This window comes from Leptosomus discolor, unplaced genomic scaffold, assembly GCF_034619465.1.
Source record: "Leptosomus discolor isolate bLepDis1 unplaced genomic scaffold, bLepDis1.hap2 HAP2_SCAFFOLD_31, whole genome shotgun sequence".
NCBI lineage: Eukaryota > Metazoa > Chordata > Aves > Leptosomiformes > Leptosomidae > Leptosomus > Leptosomus discolor.
This window is the reverse complement of record NW_028237959.1, coordinates 3,265,100-3,282,962: the sequence shown is the minus strand read 5'-3', so window position 1 is coordinate 3,282,962 and position 17,863 is coordinate 3,265,100.

Sequence of the window (17,863 nt, the reverse complement as noted above, 5' to 3'; positions counted from 1 at the left end):
CGTATTCTGACCCCAACGCCAAACGACAACGCCAAAACCAAACTCGTTTGCGTCTTCTGACCCGCACGCCAAACCCCAACGCCAAATGCCAACGCCAAAACCCAACGGCAAAACCCAACGCGTTTGCGTCTTCTGACCCCAACGCCTAACCACAACGCGTTTGCGTCTTCTGACCCCAACGCCAGACCCCAGGGCCAAACCTCAACCCCAAACCCCAGACCCAAACCCCAGTGCCAAACCCAAACGTCAAACCCCAACACCAAACCCCAACGCGTTTACGTCTTCTGACCACAAAGCCAAACCCCAACACCAAACCCCAACGCGTTTGCGTCTTCTGACCCCAACGCCAAACCCCAACACGTTTGCATCTTCTTCCCCCAACGCGAAACCCCAACGACAAATGCCAACGCCAAAACCCAACGGCAAACCCCAACGCGTTTTCGTCTACTGACCCCAACGCCAAAACCCAAGGCCAAACCCGAAAGCGTTTGCGTCTTCTGATCCCAACGCCAGACCCCAGCGCCATACCTCAACCCCAAACCGCAGCGCCAAACCCCAACGCCAAACCCCAACGCGTTTGCGTCTTCTAACCCCAACGCCAAACCCCAAGGCCAAACCCCAACCTCAAACCCCAACACGTTTGCGTCTTCTGACCCCCACTCCAAAACCCAACGCCAAACCCCAATGCGTTTGCGTCTTCTGACCCCAACGCCAAAGCACAAAGCGTTTGCGTCTTCTGACCCCAAACGGCAAACCCCAAAACGTTTCCGTCTTCTGACCCCTACGACAAACCCAAACGCCAAATGCAAAAGCCAAAACCCAACGGCAAACCCCAACGCCAAACCCGAGCACCAAAGCCCAACGCGTTTGCGTATAATGACCCCAACGCCAAACCCCAACGCATTTGCGTCTTCTGACCCCAACGCCAAACTCCAACGCCAAACCCCAACGCGTTTGCGTCTTCTGCCCCCTACAACAAACCCCAACGCGTTTGAGTCTTCTGACCACAACGCCAAGCCCCAAAGTGTTTTCGTCTTCTGACCCAAACGCAAAATGCCAACGCTAAAACCCAACGGCAAACCTCAACGCGTTTGCATCTTCTGACCCCAAAGCCAAACCCCAACGCGTTTGCGTCTTCTGACCCCAACGCTTAACCCCAACGCGTTTGCGTCTTCTGACCCCAACGCCATTCCCAGCGCCAAACCTCAACCCCAAACACCAGCACTAAACCCCAGTGCCAAACCCCAACGCCAAACCCCAACGCCAAACACCAACGCGTTTGCGTCTTCTGACCCCAACGCCAAACCCCAACGCAAAACCCCAATGCGTTTGCGTCTTCTGACCCCAACGCCAAAGCACAAAGCGTTTGCGTCTTCTGACCCCAAACGGCAAACCCCAAAACGTTTGCGTCTTCTGACCCCAGCGCCAAACCCCGACTCGTTTGCGCCTTCTGAGCCCAACGCCAAACCCCAAAGCCAAACCCCAACGCGTTTGCGTCCTCTGACCCCAACGCCAGAACCCAACGCCAAACCCCAACGCGTTTGCGTCTTCTGACCCCAACGCCAAACCCCAACGCAAAACCCCAACGCGTTTGCGTCTTCTGACCCCAACGCCAAACCCCAATGCGTTTGCGTCTTCTGACCCCAACGCCAAACCCCAACGCCAAACATAAAAGCGTTTCTTATTCTGATCCAACGCCAAACCCCAATGCCATACCCCAACGCGTTTGCGTCTTCTGACCCCAACGCCAAAGCACAAAGCGTTTGCGTCTTCTGATCCCAAACGGCAAACCCCAAAACGTTTCCGTCTTCTGACCCCTATGACAAACCCAAACGCCAAATGCAAAAGCCAAAACCCAACGGCAAACCCCAACGCCAAACCCGAGCACCAAAGCCCAACGCGTTTGCGTATAATGACCCCAACGCCAAACCCCAACGCATTTGCGTCTTCTGACCCCAACGCCAAACCCCAACGCCAAACCCCAACGCGTTTGTGTCTTCTGCCCCCAACACCAAACCCCAACGCGTTTGAGTCTTCTGACCACAACGCCAAGCCCCAAAGTGTTTTCGTCTTCTGACCCAAACGCAAAATGCCAACGCTAAAACCCAACGGCAAACCTCAACGCGTTTGCATCTTCTGACCCCAACGCCAAACCCCAACGCGTTTGCGTCTTCTGACCCCAACGCTTAACCCCAACGCGTTTGCGTCTTCTGACCCCAACGCCAGACCCAGCGCCAAACCTCAACCCCAAACCCCAGCGCTAAACCCCAGTGCCAAACCCCAACGCCAAACCCCAACGCCAAACACCAACGCATTTGCGTCTTCTGACCCAACGCCAAACCCCAACGCAAAACCCCAACGCGTTTGCGTCTTCTGACCCCAACACCAAAACCCAACGCCAAACCCCAATGCGTTTGCGTCTTCTGACCCCAGCGCCAAAGCCCAAAACGTACGTGTCTTCTGACCCCAACGCCAAACACCAAAGCCAAACCCTACCTCAAACCCCAACACGTTTGCGTCTTCTGACCCCAACTCCAAAACACAACGCCAAAACCCAACGTGTTTGCGTCTTCTGACCCAAATGCTAAGCCCCAACGCCAAATGCCAACGCCAAAACCCAACGGCAAACCCCAACGCGTTTGCGTCTTCTGACCCCAACACCAAACCACAACGACAAAACCCAACGTGTTTGCCTCTTCTGACCCAAACGCCAAACCCCAACGCCAAATCCCAACGCCAAACCCCAAAGCCTTTGCGTCTTCTGACCCCAACGCCAAAACCCAACGCGTTTGTGTCTTCTGACCCCAACTCCAAAACACAACGCCAAAACCCAACGTGTTTGCGTCTTCTGACCCAAATGCCAAACCCCAACGCCAAATGCCAACGCCAAAACCCAACGGCAAACCCCAACGCGTTTGCGTCTTCTGACCCCAACACCAAACCACAACGACAAAACCCAACGTGTTTGCCTCTTCTGACCCAAACGCCAAACCCCAACGCCAAATCCCAACGCCAAACCCCAAAGCCTTTGCGTCTTCTGACCCCAACGCCAAAACCCAACGCGTTTGTGTCTTCTGACCCCAACGACAAAACACAACGCCAAAACCCAACGTGTTTGCGTCTTCTGACCCAAATGCCAAACCCCAACGCCAAATGCCAACGCCAAAACCCAACGGCAAACCCCAACGCGTTTGCGTCTTCTGACCCCAACACCAAACCACAACGACAAAACCCAACGTGTTTGCCTCTTCTGACCCAAACGCCAAACCCCAACGCCAAATCCCAACGCCAAACCCCAAAGCCTTTGCGTCTTCTGATCCCAACGACAAACCCCAAGGCCAAATCCCAACGCTTTTGCGTCTTCTGACCCCAAAGCCAAACCCCAACGCGTTTGGTTTTTCAGACCCCAACGCCAAACCCCAGCGCCAAACACTAACGCGTTTGCGTCTTCTGAACCACAACACCAACCCCAACACGTTTGCGTCTTTTGAACCCCAACGCCAAACCCCAGCGCCAAACCCCAAACCCAAACCCCAGCGCCAAACATTCTGCAAACCCCAACGTCAAACCCTGTTCCAAACACCAACGTCAATTCCCAACAATAAACCCAACGCATTTACGTCTTCTGACCCCAACGCCAAACCCCAACGCCAAACCACAATGCGTTTGCGTCTTCTGACCCAACGACAAACCCCAACGCCAAACCTAAAAGCGTTTCTTATTCTGATCCAATGCCAAACCCCAATGCCATACCCCAACGCGTTTGCGTCTTCTGACCCTAACGACAAACCCAAATGACAAATGCAAACGCCAAAACCCAGGGCCAAACCCCAACGCGTTTGCGTCTTCTGAACACAACGCCAAAACACGGCGCCAAATATCAACGCGTTTGCGTATTCTGACCCCAACGCCAAATCCAAACGCGTTTGCGTCTTCTGACACCAACGCCAAACCCAAACCCCAAAACCCAACGCGTTTGCGTCTTCTGACCCAAAAGCCAAACCCCAAAGCGTTTTTGTCTTCTGATCCGAACGCCAAACCCCAAGACGAAATGCCAACGCCAAAACCCAACGGCAAACCCCAACGCGTTTGCGTCTTCTGACCCCAACGCCAACCCCAAAGCCAAACCCCAACGCGTTTGCATCTTCTGACCCCAATGTCAGACCCCAGCGCCAAACCTCAACCCCAAACCCCAGCGCCAAACCCCAGTGCCAAACCCCAACGCCAAACCTAAACGCGTTTGCGTCTTCTGATCCCAAAGCCAAACCCCAACGCCAAACCCCAACGCGTTTGCGTCTTCTGACCCCAACGCCAAACCCCAACGCCAAACCCCAACGCGTTTGCGTCTTCTGACCCTAACGCCAAACCCCAAGGCCAAACCCCAACCACAAACACCAACACGTTTGCGTCTTCTGACCCCAAACGGCAAACCCCAAAACGTTTGCGTCTTCTGACCTCAATGCCAAACCCCAAAGCCAAATCCCAACGTGTTTGCATCTTCTGACACCAACCCCAAACCCCAACGCGTTTGCGTCTTCTGACCCCAATGCCAGAACCCAACGCCAAACCCGAATGCGTTTGCGTCTTCTGACCCCAAAGCCTAACCCCAAAACGTTTGCGTCTTCTGCCCCCAACGCCAAACCCCAACAACAAATGCCAACGCCAAAACCCAACGGCAAACCCCAACGCGTTTGCGTCTTCTGACCCCAACGCCAGACCCCAGCGCCATACCTCAACCCCAAACCGCAGCGCCAAACCCCAGTGCCAAACCCCAACGCCAAACCCCAACGCGTTTGCGTCTTCTGACCCCAACGCCAAACACCAAGGCCAAACCCCAACCTCAAACCCCAACACGTTTGCGTCTTCTGACCCCAACTCCAAAACCCAACGCCAAAACCCAATGCGTTTGCGTCTTCTGACCCCAACGCCAAAGCACAAAGCGTTTGCGTCTTCTGACCCCAAACGGCAAACCCCAAAACGTTTGCGTCTTCTGACCCCAACACCAAAACCCAACGCCAAACCCCAATGCGTTTGCGTCTTCTGACCCCAGCGCCAAAGCCCAACACGTATGTGTCTTCTGACCCCAACGCGAAACCCCAAGGCCAAACCACAATGCGTTTGCGTATTCTGACCCCAACGCCAAACCACAACGCCAAAACCAAACTCGTTTGCGTCTTCTGACCCGCACGCCAAACCCCAACGCCAAATGCCAACGCCAAAACCCAACGGCAAAACCCAACGCGTTTGCGTCTTCTGACCCCAACGCCAAACCCCAACGCGTTTGCGTCTTCTGACCCCAACGCCAGACCCCAGGGCCAAACCTCAACCCCAAACCCCAGACCCAAACCCCAGTGCCAAACCCAAACGTCAAACCCCAACGCCAAACCCCAACGCGTTTACGTCTTCTGACCACAAAGCCAAACCCCAACACCAAACCCCAACGCGTTTGCGTCTTCTGACCCCAACTCCAAATCCCAACGCCAAACCCCAATGCGTTTGCGTCTTCTGACCCCAACGCCAAACCGAAAACGCCAAACCCCAACGCGTTTGCGTCTTCTGACCCCAACGCCAAACCCCAATGCCATACCCCAACGCGTTTGCGTCTTCTGACCCCAACGCCAAAGCACAAAGCGTTTGCGTCTTCTGACCCCAAACGGCAAACCCCAAAACGTTTCCGTCTTCTGACCCCTATGACAAACCCAAACGCCAAATGCAAAAGCCAAAACCCAACGGCAAACCCCAACGCCAAACCCGAGCACCAAAGCCCAACGCGTTTGCGTATAATGACCCCAACGCCAAACCCCAACGCATTTGCGTCTTCTGACCCCAACGCCAAACCCCAACGCCAAACCCCAACGCGTTTGTGTCTTCTGCCCCCAACACCAAACCCCAACGCGTTTGAGTCTTCTGACCACAACGCCAAGCCCCAAAGTGTTTTCGTCTTCTGACCCAAACGCAAAATGCCAACGCTAAAACCCAACGGCAAACCTCAACGCGTTTGCATCTTCTGACCCCAACGCCAAACCCCAACGCGTTTGCGTCTTCTGACCCCAACGCTTAACCCCAACGCGTTTGCGTCTTCTGACCCCAACGCCAGACCCAGCGCCAAACCTCAACCCCAAACCCCAGCGCTAAACCCCAGTGCCAAACCCCAACGCCAAACCCCAACGCCAAACACCAACGCATTTGCGTCTTCTGACCCAACGCCAAACCCCAACGCAAAACCCCAACGCGTTTGCGTCTTCTGACCCCAACACCAAAACCCAACGCCAAACCCCAATGCGTTTGCGTCTTCTGACCCCAGCGCCAAAGCCCAACACGTACGTGTCTTCTGACCCCAACGCCAAACACCAAAGCCAAACCCTACCTCAAACCCCAACACGTTTGCGTCTTCTGACCCCAACTCCAAAACACAACGCCAAAACCCAACGTGTTTGCGTCTTCTGACCCAAATGCTAAGCCCCAACGCCAAATGCCAACGCCAAAACCCAACGGCAAACCCCAACGCGTTTGCGTCTTCTGACCCCAACACCAAACCACAACGACAAAACCCAACGTGTTTGCCTCTTCTGACCCAAACGCCAAACCCCAACGCCAAATCCCAACGCCAAACCCCAAGGCCTTTGCGTCTTCTGACCCCAACGCCAAAACCCAACGCGTTTGTGTCTTCTGACCCCAACGACAAAACACAACGCCAAAACCCAACGTGTTTGCGTCTTCTGACCCAAATGCCAAACCCCAACGCCAAATGCCAACGCCAAAACCCAACGGCAAACCCCAACGCGTTTGCGTCTTCTGACCCCAACACCAAACCACAACGACAAAACCCAACGTGTTTGCCTCTTCTGACCCAAACGCCAAACCCCAACGCCAAATCCCAACGCCAAACCCCAAAGCCTTTGCGTCTTCTGACCCCAAAGCCAAAACCCAACGCGTTTGTGTCTTCTGACCCCAACGACAAAACACAACGCCAAAACCCAACGTGTTTGCGTCTTCTGACCCAAATGCCAAACCCCAACGCCAAATGCCAACGCCAAAACCCAACGGCAAACCCCAACGCGTTTGCGTCTTCTGACCCCAACACCAAACCACAACGACAAAACCCAACGTGTTTGCCTCTTCTGACCCAAACGCCAAACCCCAACGCCAAATCCCAACGCCAAACCCCAAAGCCTTTGCGTCTTCTGATCCCAACGACAAACCCCAAGGCCAAATCCCAACGCTTTTGCGTCTTCTGACCCCAAAGCCAAACCCCAACGCGTTTGGTTTTTCAGACCCCAATGCCAAACCCCAGCGCCAAACACTAACGCGTTTGCGTCTTCTGAACCACAACACCAACCCCAACACGTTTGCGTCTTTTGAACCCCAACGCCAAACCCCAGCGCCAAACCCCAAACCCAAACCCCAGCGCCAAACATTCTGCAAACCCCAACGTCAAACCCTGTTCCAAACACCAACGTCAATTCCCAACGATAAACCCAACGCATTTGCGTCTTCTGACCCCAACGCCAAACCCCAACGCCAAACCACAATGCGTTTGCGTCTTCTGACCCAACGACAAACCCCAACGCCAAACCTAAAAGCGTTTCTTATTCTGATCCAATGCCAAACCCCAATGACATACCCCAACGCGTTTGCGTCTTCTGACCCTAACGACAAACCCAAATGACAAATGCAAACGCCAAAACCCAGGGCCAAACCCCAACGCGTTTGCGTCTTCTGAACACAACGCCAAAACACGGTGCCAAATATCAACGCGTTTGCGTATTCTGACCCCAACGCCAAATCCAAACGCGTTTGCGTCTTCTGACACCAACGCCAAACCCCAACCCCAAAACCCAACGCGTTTGCGTCTTCTGACCCAAAAGCCAAACCCCAAAGCGTTTTTGTCTTCTGATCCGAACGCCAAACCCCAAGACGAAATGCCAACGCCAAAACCCAACGGCAAACCCCAACGCGTTTGCGTCTTCTGACCCCAACGCCAACCCCAACGCCAAACCCCAACGCGTTTGCGTCTTCTGACCCAAACGCCTAACCCCAACGCGTTTGCATCTTCTGACCCCAATGTCAGACCCCAGCGCCAAACCTCAACCCCAAACCCCAGCGCCAAACCCCAGTGCCAAACCCCAACGCCAAACCTAAACGCGTTTGCGTCTTCTGATCCCATAGCCAAACCCCAACGCCAAACCCCAACGCGTTTGCGTCTTCTGACCCCAACGCCAAACCCCAACGCCAAACCCCAACGCGTTTGCGTCTTCTGACCCTAACGCCAAACCCCAAGGCCAAACCCCAACCACAAACACCAACACGTTTGCGTCTTCTGACCCCAAACGGCAAACCCCAAAACGTTTGCGTCTTCTGACCCCAATGCCAAACCCCAAAGCCAAATCCCAACGTGTTTGCGTCTTCTGACACCAACCCCAAACCCCAACGCGTTTGCGTCTTCTGACCCCAATGCCAGAACCCAACGCCAAACCCGAATGCGTTTGCGTCTTCTGACCCCAAAGCCTAACCCCAAAACGTTTGCGTCTTCTGCCCCCAACGCCAAACCCCAACGACAAATGCCAACGCCAAAACCCAACGCCAAACCCCAACGCGTTTGCGTCTTCTGACCCCAACGCCAGACCCCAGCGCCATACCTCAACCCCAAACCGCAGCGCCAAACCCCAGTGCCAAACCCCAACGCCAAACCCCAACACGTTTGCGTCTTCTGACCCCAACGCCAAACACCAAGGCCAAACCCCAACCTCAAACCCCAACACGTTTGCGTCTTCTGACCCCAACTCCAAAACCCAACGCCAAAACCCAATGCGTTTGCGTCTTCTGACCCCAACGCCAAAGCACAAAGCGTTTGCGTCTTCTGACCCCAAACGGCAAACCCCAAAACGTTTGCGTCTTCTGACCCCAACGCCAAACCCCAAAGCCAAACCCCAACGCGTTGGCGTCTTCTGACCTCAACGCCAGAACCCAACGCCAAACCCCAAATCGTTTGCGTCTTCTGACCCCAGCGCCAAAGCCCAACACGTATGTGTCTTCTGACCCCAACGCGAAACCCCAAGGCCAAACCACAATGCGTTTGCGTATTCTGACCCCAACGCCAAACGACAACGCCAAAACCAAACTCGTTTGCGTCTTCTGACCCGCACGCCAAACCCCAACGCCAAATGCCAACGCCAAAACCCAACGGCAAAACCCAACGCGTTTGCGTCTTCTGACCCCAACGCCTAACCCCAACGCATTTGCGTCTTCTGACCCCAACGCCAGACCCCAGGGCCAAACCTCAACCCCAAACCCCAGACCCAAACCCCAGTGCCAAACCCAAACGTCAAACCCCAACGCCAAACCCCAACGCGTTTACGTCTTCTGACCACAAAGCCAAACCCCAACACCAAACCCCAACGCGTTTGCGTCTTCTGACCCCAACGCCAAACCCCAACGCGTTTGCATCTTCTTCCCCCAACGCGAAACCCCAACGACAAATGCCAATGCCAAAACCCAACGGCAAACCCCAACGCGTTTGCGTCTACTGACCCCAACGCCAAAACCCAAGGCCAAACCCGAAAGCGTTTGCGTCTTCTGATCCCAACGCCAGACCCCAGCGCCATACCTCAACCCCAAACCGCAGCGCCAAACCCCAGTGCCAAACCCCAACGCCAAACCCCAACGCGTTTGCGTCTTCTAACCCCAACGCCAAACCCCAAGGCCAAACCCCAACCTCAAACCCCAACACGTTTGCGTCTTCTGACCCCCACTCCAAAACCCAACGCCAAACCCCAATGCGTTTGCGTCTTCTGACCCCAACGCCAAAGCACAAAGCGTTTGCGTCTTCTGACCCCAAACGGCAAACCCCAAAACGTTTCCGTCTTCTGACCCCTACGACAAACCCAAACGCCAAATGCAAAAGCCAAAACGCAACGGCAAACCCCAACGCCAAACCCGAGCACCAAAGCCCAACGCGTTTGCGTATAATGACCCCAACGCCAAACCCCAACGCGTTTGAGTCTTCTGACCACAACGCAAAGCCCCAAAGTGTTTTCGTCTTCTGACCCAAACGCAAAATGCCAACGCTAAAACCCAACGGCAAACCTCAACGCGTTTGCATCTTCTGACCCCAAAGCCAAACCCCAACGCGTTTGCGTCTTCTGACCCCAACGCTTAACCCCAACGCGTTTGCGTCTTCTGACCCCAACGCCATTCCCAGCGCCAAACCTCAACCCCAAACCCCAGCGCTAAACCCCAGTGCCAAACCCCAACGCCAAACACCAACGCGTTTGCGTCTTCTGACCCCAACGCCAAACCCCAACGCAAAACCCCAGCGCGTTTGCGTCTTCTGACCCCAACTCCAAATCCCAACGCCAAACCCCAATGCGTTTGCGTCTTCTGACCCCAACGCCAAAGCACAAAGCGTTTGCGTCTTCTGACCCCAAATGGCAAACCCCAAAACGTTTGCGTCTTCTGACCCCAGCGCCAAAGCCCAACACGTATGTGTCTTCTGACCCCAACGCCAAACCCCAAAGCCAAACCCCAACGCGTTTGCGTCTTCTGACCCCAACGCCAGAACCCAACGCCAAACCCCAACGCGTTTGCGTCTTCTGACCCCAACGCCAAACCCCAACGCAAAACCCCAACGCGTTTGCGTCTTCTGACCCCAACGCCAGACCCCAGCGCCAAACCTCAACCCCAAACCCCAGCGCCAAACCCCAACGCCAAACCCCAACGCCAAACCCCAAAGCGTTTTTGTCTTGTGACCCCAACGCCAAACCCCAATGCCAAACCGCAATGCGTTTGCGTCTTCTGACCCCATCGCCAAGCCCCAACGCCAAACCCCAATGCGTTTGCGTCTTCTGACCCCAACGCCAAACCCCAACGCCAAACATAAAAGCGTTTCTTATTCTGATCCAACGCCAAACCCCAATGCCATACCCCAACGCGTTTGCGTCTTCTGACCCCAACGACAAACCCAAACGACAAATGCAAACGCCAAACCCCAAAGCCAAACCCCAACGCGTTGGCATCTTCTGACCCCAACGCCAAACCCAGCGCCAAACCCCAACGCGTTTGCGTCTTCTGAACACAACGCCAAACCACGGCGCCAAATATCAACGCGTTTGCGTATTCTGACCCCAACGCCAAATCCAAACGCGTTTGCGTCTTCTGACACCAACGCCAAACCCCAACCCCAAAACCCAACGCGTTTGCGTCTTCTGACCCCAAAGCCAAACCCCAAAGCGTTTTTGTCTTCTGATCCCAACGCCAAACCCCAAGACGAAATGCCAACGCCAAAACCCAACGGCAAACCCCAACGCGTTTTCGTCTTCTGACCCCAACGCCAACCCCAACGCCAAACCCCAACGCGTTTGCGTCTTCTGACCCAAACGCCTAACCCCAACGCGTTCGCATCTTCTGACCCCAATGCCAGAACCCAGCGCCAAACCTCAACCCCAAACCCCAGCGCCAAACCCCAGTGCCAAACCCCAACGCCAAACCTAAACGCGTTTGCGTCTTCTGATCCCAAAGCCAAACCCCAACGCCAAACCCCAACGCGTTTGCGTCTTCTGAACCCAACGCCAAACCCCAACGCCAAACCCCAACGCGTTTCTTATTCTGACCCAACGCCAAACCCCAACGCCAACCCCCAAAGCGTTTGCGTCTTCTGACCCCAACACCAAACCCCAACGGGATTGCGTCTTCTGACCTCAACGAAAAACCCCAGCGTCCAACCCCAGCGCCAAACCCCAACGCCAAACCGCAAGGCCAAATCCCAACCCCTTTGTGTCTTTTGACCCCAACGTCAAACCACAACGCCAAACCACAATGCGTTTGCGTCTTCTGACCCCAACGCCAATCTCCAACGCCAAATGCAAACGCCAAACCCCAACGGCAAACCCCAACGCGTTTGCGTCTTCTGACCCCAACATAAAACCCCAACGGGTTTGCGTCTTCTGATACCAACGACAAACCCCAGCGCCAAACCCTAGCGCCAAACCCTAATGCCAAACCCCAAGGCCAAAACCCAACGCCTTTGTGTCTACTGACCCCAACTGCAAACCACAACGCGTTTGCGTCTTCAGACCCCAACGCCAAACCCAGCGCCAAACCCCAACGCGTTTGCGTCTTCTGAACCCAACGCCAAATCCCAACGCGTTTGCGTCTTCTGACCCCAACGCCAAAACCTAAGCTTTTTCGTATTCTGACCTCAACGACAAAGCCCAAGGACAAACCCCAACGCGTATGCGTCTTCTGACCCCAACGCCAAACCACAACGCGTTTGCGTCTTCTGACCCCAACGCCTAACAGCAACGCCAAACCCCAACGCATTTACGTATTCTGACCCCAACGACAAACCCCAACGCGTTTGCGTCTTCTGACGCCAACGCCAAACCCCAGCGCCAAAGCCCAACACCAAACCCCAAGGCAAAAACCCAACACATTTGCGTCTTCTGACCCCAATGCCAAACCCCAACTCGTTTGAGTCTACTGACCCCAACGCCAAACACCAGCGCCAAACCCCAATGCCAAAACCCAACGCCAAACACCAATGCGTTTGCGTCTTCAGACCCCACCGCCAAACCCCAACGCCAAACCCCAACGCGTTTGCGTCTTCTGAACCCAACGCCAAACCACAGCCCAAAACATCAACAAGTTTGCGTATTCTGATCCCAACGCCAAATCCCAACGCGCTTGCGTCTTCTGACCCCAACGTCAAACCCCAACGCCAAATGGCAACGCCAAAACCCAACTGCAAACCCCGACTCGTTTGCGTCTTCTGACCCCAACGCCAAACCCCAACGCCAAACCCCAACGCGTTTGCGTCTTCTGACCCCAAAGCCTAACCCCAACGCGTTTGCGTCTTCTGAACACAACGCCAAACCCCAAAGCGTTTTTGTCTTCTGACCCCAACGCCAAACCCCAACGCCAAATGCCAACGCCAAAACCCAACGGCAAACCCCAACGCGTTTGCGTCTTCTGACCCCAACACCAAACCACAACGACAAAACCCAACGTGTTTGCCTCTTCTGACCCAAACGCCAAACCCCAACGCCAAATCCCAACGCCAAACCCCAAAGCCTTTGCGTCTTCTGATCCCAACGACAAACCCCAAGGCCAAATCCCAACGCTTTTGCGTCTTCTGACCCCAAAGCCAAACCCCAATGCGTTTGGTTTTTCAGACCCCAACGCCAAACCCCAGCGCCAAACACTAACGCGTTTGCGTCTTCTGAACCACAACACCAACCCCAACACGTTTGCGTCTTTTGAACCCCAACGCCAAACCCCAGCGCCAAACCCCAAACCCAAACCCCAGCGCCAAACCTTCTGCAAACCCCAACGTCAAACCCTGTTCCAAACACCAACGTCAATTCCCAACGATAAACCCAACACATTTGCGTCTTCTGACCCCAACGCCAAACCCCAACGCCAAACCACAATGCGTTTGCGTCTTCTGACCCAACGACAAACCCCAACGCCAAACCTAAAAGCGTTTCTTATTCTGATCCAATGCCAAACCCCAATGCCATACCCCAACGCGTTTGCGTCTTCTGACCCTAACGACAAACCCAAATGACAAATGCAAACGCCAAAACCCAGGGCCAAACCCCAACGCGTTTGCGTCTTCTGACCCCAACGCCAGACCCCAGGGCCAAACCTCAACCCCAAACCCCAGACCCAAACCCCAGTGCCAAACCCAAACGTCAAACCCCAACGCCAAACCCCAACGCGTTTACTTCTTCTGACCACAAAGCCAAACCCCAACACCAAACCCCAACGCGTTTGCGTCTTCTGACCCCAACGCCAAACCCCAACGCGTTTGCATCTTCTTCCCCCAACGCGAAACCCCAACGACAAATGCCAATGCCAAAACCCAACGGCAAACCCCAACGCGTTTGCGTCTACTGACCCCAACGCCAAAACCCAAGGCCAAACCCGAAAGCGTTTGCGTCTTCTGATCCCAACGCCAGACCCCAGCGCCATACCTCAACCCCAAACCGCAGCGCCAAACCCCAGTGCCAAACCCCAACGCCAAACCCCAACGCGTTTGCGTCTTCTAACCCCAACGCCAAACCCCAAGGCCAAACCCCAACCTCAAACCCCAACACGTTTGCGTCTTCTGACCCCCACTCCAAAACCCAACGCCAAACCCCAATGCGTTTGCGTCTTCTGACCCCAACGCCAAAGCACAAAGCGTTTGCGTCTTCTGACCCCAAACGGCAAACCCCAAAACGTTTCCGTCTTCTGACCCCTACGACAAACCCAAACGCCAAATGCAAAAGCCAAAACGCAACGGCAAACCCCAACGCCAAACCCGAGCACCAAAGCCCAACGCGTTTGCGTATAATGACCCCAACGCCAAACCCCAACGCATTTGCGTCTTCTGACCCCAACGCCAAACTCCAACGCCAAACCCCAACACGTTTGCGTCTTCTGCCCCCTACAACAAACCCCAACGCATTTGAGTCTTCTGACCACAACGCCAAGCCCCAAAGTGTTTTCGTCTTCTGACCCAAACGCAAAATGCCAACGCTAAAACCCAACGGCAAACCTCAACGCGTTTGCATCTTCTGACCCCAAAGCCAAACCCCAACGCGTTTGCGTCTTCTGACCCCAACGCTTAACCCCAACGCGTTTGCGTCTTCTGACCCCAACGCCAGACCCAGCGCCAAAACTCAACCCCAAACCCCAGCGCTAAACCCCAGTGCCAAACCCCAACGCCAAACCCCAACGCCAAACACCAACGCGTTTGCGTCTTCTGACCCCAACGCCAAACCCCAACGCAAAACCCCAACGCGTTTGCGTCTTCTGACCCCAACTCCAAATCCCAACGCCAAACCCCAATGCGTTTGCGTCTTCTGACCCCAACGCCAAAGCACAAAGCGTTTGCGTCTTCTGACCCCAAACGGCAAACCCCAAAACGTTTGCGTCTTCTGACCCCAGCGCCAAAGCCCAACACGTATGTGTCTTCTGACCCCAACGCCAAACCCCAAAGCCAAACCCCAACGCGTTTGCGTCTTCTGACCCCAACGCCAGACCCCAGCACCAAACCCCAACGCGTTTGCGTCTTCTGACCCCAACGCCAAACCCCAACGCAAAACCCCAACGCGTTTGCGTCTTCTGACCCCAACGCCAGACCCCAGCGCCAAACCTCAACCCCAAACCCCAGCGCCAAACCCCAACGCCAAACCCCAACGCCAAACCCCAAAGCGTTTTTGTCTTGTGACCCCAACGCCAAACCCCAACGCCAAACCGCAATGCGTTTGCGTCTTCTGACCCCATCACCAAGCCGCAACGCCAAACCCCAATGCGTTTGCGTCTTCTGACCCCAACGACAAACCCAAACGACAAATGCAAACGCCAAAACCCAATGGCAAACCCCAACGCGTTTGCATCTTCTGACCCCAACGCCAAACCCAGCGCCAAACCCCAACGCGTTTGCGTCTTCTGAACACAATGCCAAACCACGGCGCCAAATATCAACGCGTTTGCGTATTCTGACCCCAACGCCAAATCCAAACGCGTTTGCGTCTTCTGACACCAACGCCAAACCCCAACCCCAAAACCCAACGCGTTTGCGTCTTCTGACCCCAAAGCCAAACCCCAAAGCGTTTTTGTCTTCTGATCCCAACGCCAAACCCCAAGACGAAATGCCAACGCCAAAACCCAACGGCAAACCCCAACGCGTTTGCGTCTTCTGACCCCAACGCCAACCCCAACGCCAAACCCCAACGCGTTTGCGTCTTCTGACCCAAACGCCTAACCCCAACGCGTTCGCATCTTCTGACCCCAATGCCAGACCCCAGCGCCAAACCTCAACCCCAAACCCCAGCGCCAAACCCCAGTGCCAAACCCCAACGCCAAACCTAAACGCGTTTGCGTCTTCTGATCCCAAAGCCAAACCCCAACGCCAAACCCCAACGCGTTTGCGTCTTCTGAACCCAACGCCAAACCCCAACGCCAAACCCCAACGCGTTTCTTATTCTGACCCAACGCCAAACCCCAACACCAAACCCCAACGGGATTGCGTCTTCTGACCTCAACGAAAAACCCCAGCGTCCAACCCCAGCGCCAAACCCCAACGCCAAACCGCAAGGCCAAATCCCAACCCCTTTGTGTCTTTTGACCCCAACGTCAAACCACAACGCCAAACCCCAACGCATTTGCGTCTTCTGACCCCAACGCCAAACCCCAGCGCCAAACCCCAAACCCAAACCCCAGCGCCAAACATTCTGCAAACCCCAACGTCAAACCCTGTTCCAAACACCAACGTCAATTCCCAACGATAAACCCAACGCATTTGCGTCTTCTGACCCCAACGCCAAACCCCAACGCCAAACCACAATGCGTTTGCGTCTTCTGACCCAACGACAAACCCCAACGCCAAACCTAAAAGCGTTTCTTATTCTGATCCAATGCCAAACCCCAATGCCATACCCCAACGCGTTTGCGTCTTCTGACCCTAACGACAAACCCAAACGACAAATGCAAACGCCAAAACCCAACGGCAAACCCCAACGCGTTTGCATCTTCTGACCCCAACGCCAAACCCAGGGCCAAACCCCAACGCGTTTGCTTCTTCTGAACACAACGCCAAAACACGGCGCCAAATATCAAAGCGTTTGCGTATTTTGACCCCAACGCCAAATCCAAACGCGTTTGCGTCTTCTGACACCAACGCCAAACCCCAACCCCAAAACCCAACGCGTTTGCGTCTTCTGACCCCAAAGCCAAACCCCAAAGCGTTTTTGTCTTCTGATCCGAACGCCAAACCCCAAGACGAAATGCCAACGCCAAAACCCAACGGCAAACCCCAACACGTTTTCGTCTTCTGACCCCAACGCCAACCCCAACGCCAAACCCCAACGCGTTTGCGTCTTCTGACCCAAACGGCTAACCCCAACGCGTTCGCATCTTCTGACCCCAATGCCAGACCCCAGCGCCAAACCCCAGTGCCAAACCCCAATGCCAAACCTAAACGCGTTTGCGTCTTCTGATCCCAAAGCCAAACCCCAACGCCAAACCCCAACGCGTTTGCGTCTTCTGACCCCAACGCCAAACCGCAACACCAAACCCCAACGCGTTTGCGTCTTCTGCCCCCAACGCCAAACCCCAACGCGTTTGAGTCTTCTGACCACAACGCCAAACCCCAAAGCGTTTTCATCTTCTGACGCCAACGCCAAATGCCAACGCTAAAACCCAATGGGAAACCCCAACGCGTTTGCGTCTTCTGACCCCACCGCCAAACCCCAACGCCAAACCCCAACGCGTTTGCGTCTTCTGACCCCAACGCCTAACCTCAATGCGTTTGCGTCTTCTGACACCAAAGCCAAACCCCAACGCCAAATCCGAACGCGTTTGCGTCTTCTGCCCCCAGCGCCAAACCCCAAAGCGTTTTCGTCTTCTGACCTCAACGCCAAACCCCAACGCCAAATGCCAACGCCAAAACCCAACGGCAAACCCCAACGAGTTTGCGTAATCTGACCCCAACGCCAAACCCCAGCGCCAAACCCCAACGCGTTTGCGTCTTCTGACCCCAACGCCTAACCGCAACGCGTTTGCGTCGTCTGACTCCAACGCCGGACCCCAGGGCCAAAACTCAACCCCAAAACCCAGCGCCAAACCCCAACGCCAAACCCCAACGCCAAACCCCAACGCGTTTGAGTCTTCCGATCCCAACGCCGAACCCCAACGCCAAACCACAATGCGTTTGCGTCTTCTGACCCCAACGCCAAACCCCAACGCGTTTGCGTCTTCTGACCCCAACGACAAACCCCAACGACAAATCCCAACGCGTTTGCGTCTTCTGACCCCAACGCCTAACCCCAACGCGTTTGCGTCTTCTGACCCCAACGCCAGACCCCAGCAACAAACC